Here is a 4,531-nt window from a genome sequence, read left to right on the forward strand (position 1 = left end):
GTTATGGAGCTTTACTGAGAAAATATCAGACTAAGACATGTATTTTCCATGTCATTACATATCTCTAAGAACACTTTAGTGGGCTTCCCTGGTGGCACAGTGGTTGAGAATCTGCCTGCCAATGTAGGGGACACGGGTTCAAGCCCTGTCTGGGAAGATCCCACATGCCACGGAGCAACTAGGCCCATGAGCCACAACTACTGAGTCTGCGTGTCTGGAGCCTGTGCTCCGCAAAAAGAGAAGCCGCGATAGTGAGAGGCCCGCGCACCGCGATGAAGAGTGTCCCCCACTTGCCACAACTAGAGAAAGCCCTCGCACAGAAATGAAGAGCCAACACAGCCAAAAATAAATAAATTAATTAATTAATTAATTAAAATACTTATTTAAAAAAAAAATTCCCTTAAAAAAAAAAAAAGAACACTTTAGTAAAAACATCAATTCCACTGAGTAGGTTCACTTAAGTAACCATTCCTTGATTTTGAATCGTTTAAGTTTTTTCTCAGTTTTTTTCTCTAGTGGGCAGGGAAATCTTTTTTTTTGCTCCTTTTAGCAATGTTACAATAACACAGTGATATATAAATTTTTCCATACTTTGGTTTATTTTCATGGAGTTAAAACTGGATAATAATAACTACTTCATAGGGCTGGTGTGAGAATTAAGAGACTTAAAACATCTGCTAAGCATATTATCTGTTATATAAGAAGCATTCAATAAATGATCACTTTTATTGTTTTTTGTTGTAGAGTCTTAGAAGTTAAAAAAAAAAAATTAAAAACCCTTGTCATGAAATGTAAAGCTGTTCTCCAAAACAGTTTATACTACTTTACACTGTTAATAGCAGCATAGGTACCTCAAACAACTGCAATTGTTTTAAACTTTGGCTATTTTGACAGGTGGGAAACAGTATCTCACTGATGTTTTATTTTTTATAGTTTTCACCACAAATGAGACGGAAATTTTTTAATGAATTTTCTAACGTGTTTTTTCTCTTCTGTGAATTAACAGTTAACATAAGACTTCCCATCAGTCCTCATGAGGCTAGGCTTCCTCCAGACTGACAGACTTCCCTGGTGCCCAAGCCTGACTGATTTCCGCACTGTCGTAGTCACGTGTGGCTACTGGGCACTGGAAGTAGCTAGTGCCTCCTGCTGACAGGATGTAATGGGTACAGTAACATATATTATTAAAATTTAGTTCACCTGTTTCTATTTACTTTTTAAAAGGTAGCTACTAGAAAATGTTAATTACATGTTCCTGTTGGGCAGTGCTGGTAAGACCCTTAAACATTGTTTGCTCTGAAATTCTCTGTGGTTAAAACGTTCGTTGCCCTCACCCTCACGTTGGGTCTCCTGATGCTGCCTGTTGCACAGCCATCACCTGTGGTCTGTTGTCAGACCTTGTAGATAATGCTGTGCTCAGTCCAAATCCCTCACCTCCAGTCTCTGTTCCATTTTATTCCCCAAGTCCCAGCTCCTCTTGATTCAGTTCCCTCCTTCTATGGTTGACCCTCCCATGTCTGGCAGCACATCTCAGTTAGGATGTCTTACGTTTTCCAGGGTGAAATGGCAAACTTGATAAGGATTTTCAACCTTATAATGTGTTTTAAACAGACTGTATTATCTTTTATCTGTATGTTCATATCCTATTTATACTACCATTGAGAATATGATTTTGCAAAGTTCTTTTCATATTTTGTCATTGAAATGTCACAAATGTACAAAGCTAATAAAAAATTTCGTATGTTTTCCAAATTCCCTGCCTCTGTCCACACTTTCCAACACAACCCTGCATCCTCTCAAACCACATTAGTGAAGACAACCAAAGGTTATGCCTGTAGCCGCTAACAGTCAAAAGGTTCCCCAACACCAACTCCAATTAACCGAAATGTCACAGACATTTACTCATCATTCCTGGGGTTTTTTAGTCTAGAGAGCAGGGTGGGTATGTGTTAACCTACCTGGCTATAATAGGAAAAATCTTAAAAAGCCAGCTATGAAGAATTCAAGAAAAAGAAGTCATTGCTAATGCAAGGTAGAATTCTTAATGTGTTGAGGGATTATCATATGTCACTTGGAAATTCAGCCTCATTTTTTAGATTCACAGCTCTTGCCTGGTTGTCTGGATTTTCATGATTGTGGGGCTTCTTCACCTGAGGGAAATGTCTGTAGCACATTTTTAATGCCAGACCAGCTTCCTCTGAGGCCCCTGCCCCTACCCAGCATGCTTCTCTTCCACCTCCCCCGACAACCCACCCCCACCCACCATGGTGCCCAGGGAATCAAAACCAATTTACATATGTAATCATGTGGAATGAAAAACTCAAGTGTACTCTCTGGGGTGCACTCGCTGCCACTCAGCTCCCTGCAACTAGTTTCGTAAGTACCTCTGAGAGATGCTGAGAACACCATGTTGGCCGTTGACCTTTAATAGTTTGGCCGTTCTCTGCTCCCACTGGCTAGAAGCCCAGCTCCGAGAAGGCACAGGAAGTGGGGCAAAGGAAGAGTTTCCTTCCTTCTAAGACTCACTGGGGCACACTCTCCACAGCCAGAGCAGGAGAGCCAGGCAGGCTTTGAATCAATGTAGTTTTAAAGCATTCATTATTCTGACAATGTAGTTCCATGCAACTAGCTTTTATTCCTTTTACACAAGTCACATAGAGATTTCCCAAAACATATTATAATATCAGAAAGTCAATAACTATAGCCTTGTTTTATGAATATGAGAAATTTCTGTGAAGATGCCTAAATATTTTGATTAATCTGAAAGTAGATGAGCTGATGTGTGGGTATTTACAACATCAAAGGACTGTTCTGATCGAAATCAGTTTCAAAAATGCAACATAAAAGGTAGGACATTCATCTTAAATAGCAATTTTTTAAATGGGTGCTTTGGTAGTCTGAGGCTTTCAGAATCTGATTAAACACCAGAGTGATCAGTCTGGAGGGAAGGACCTCACTCTGGATTTAGTAGTCAGATCAGAATGTTAAAGTGCCTGCTGTACCTCTTGAATATAAAATAATAATGAACAATCCCAGTAAATATTTGAACGGCAACCTGTGTTCTTTCAGCTATCTCGTCTTTTTCATCTTCGAAGCAGAGCCAGAGATAGATATTATTAGTCTTAATTGCTGGTGTTGCTGAGGTTGAGACTTCCTTCTCAGTTGCTTATCTAAGGTCTAAGAATCATTCATCATTCCTGAACTCAGGCATACCCACTCAGGGCAGAATTTCTGCAGATTGAGCTTGAGTTATTTATTTTTAGGTGGGCCTCCAAAAAAGCAGCTGCAACGCAAGCGGCACAAGTGCACGCCTTTTTGACTCAGCAGCTGAGAGTTCTGCTTCACGCTCCTCTCCTTCTCCAAACTCCTAGAGTAATGGCACAGAGGGCATTTAGGATAGGCTGTGCTGGATTATGCACATACCTCATCTCTCTAACGTGATTGGAACCCCCTTGAGGTTTACAATATGTGAAACCTTATCACAGGGCTCTGAACACCCCACATTGATAAATGTTCATTGATAATGAAGTTCTGTAAAATTTCAGAGGCCACCATGTCCTGACCCCAAGGCAGAAGAGTGAGGGTCCCCAGAGACTGAGACATCTTATCAAGGCACAGTGAGGGGATTGGAGCTGAGGAAATGGCAGGGCCTAGCCTGGCAGAGAAGTGAAAGACTCCATTTAACGGCTAGAGGTTTTGAGAGAGGAGGCAAAGTCAACCATTAGGCATCAGAGAAGAGTTTTCAGTTTTGTTCACTATTATTTCTTAAGAATCTTGCACTTTCAAACCTAGTGAGCCAGAGCACTTTCTCGGCGTCTGACTCACTGCTGCCGTCTGCCTCAAAAGATGCCCGTGGCTTTTCCTGTCCTTTCTGGCAGCACAAGCCAACTGGCCTCACCTTGCTTTAGTAGAACTACAGAATTTTAGATTTGGGAGGACCCTTTCTTGCAACAGTCTAAGACCCTACCAATTAGTTATCTAATGTTGTTGCTTCAAGAACAATGTTGTTGCGGGTGTGGTGATATAGTTATTTTGGCACATTTTTCTCCTGGTATTTCCCCTTTTCCAAGTATATGGGCAAGCCTGAGCTCATTGCCGCGGGGAGAGGATGCAGCTAGTCAAAAAGTAGAAATAGCCTATGGGAACTTTTTGTCTCTGTGTTTTAAAGGGGGGGGGGGGAATCTTAGAGTTTGGGGGATGATGTATAGACAAAATGTGTGGGAGAAGTAGGGGTCAGAGAGCCGTAATTCCTCCACTCCCTGCCTAGAATAGGGTTTTCCATGGGCTGAGGGAGGGAAAGTAAAGAGGAGGCAGTTAGAACAGACAGAATGATGGGTCTGGGAGCCAAGTTCCCTTCTTTCTAGGCACTGCCCCTGGTGAGGCAGTCAGACCCCAAAGAGGAAATGGCTTCTTGCAGAATCTCCTCAGCACAAATGGTCCATTGCCTCTTAAAGTTTCCCTGTCCTTAAGTGATTTAGAAACCTTAATGGGTTGTGAGCCTCCAACCCTAAAGGGCTGTGCTGCAGGCCAA

Source organism: Balaenoptera musculus, chromosome 8, assembly GCF_009873245.2.
Source record: "Balaenoptera musculus isolate JJ_BM4_2016_0621 chromosome 8, mBalMus1.pri.v3, whole genome shotgun sequence".
NCBI classification, from domain to species: Eukaryota; Metazoa; Chordata; class Mammalia; order Artiodactyla; family Balaenopteridae; genus Balaenoptera; species Balaenoptera musculus.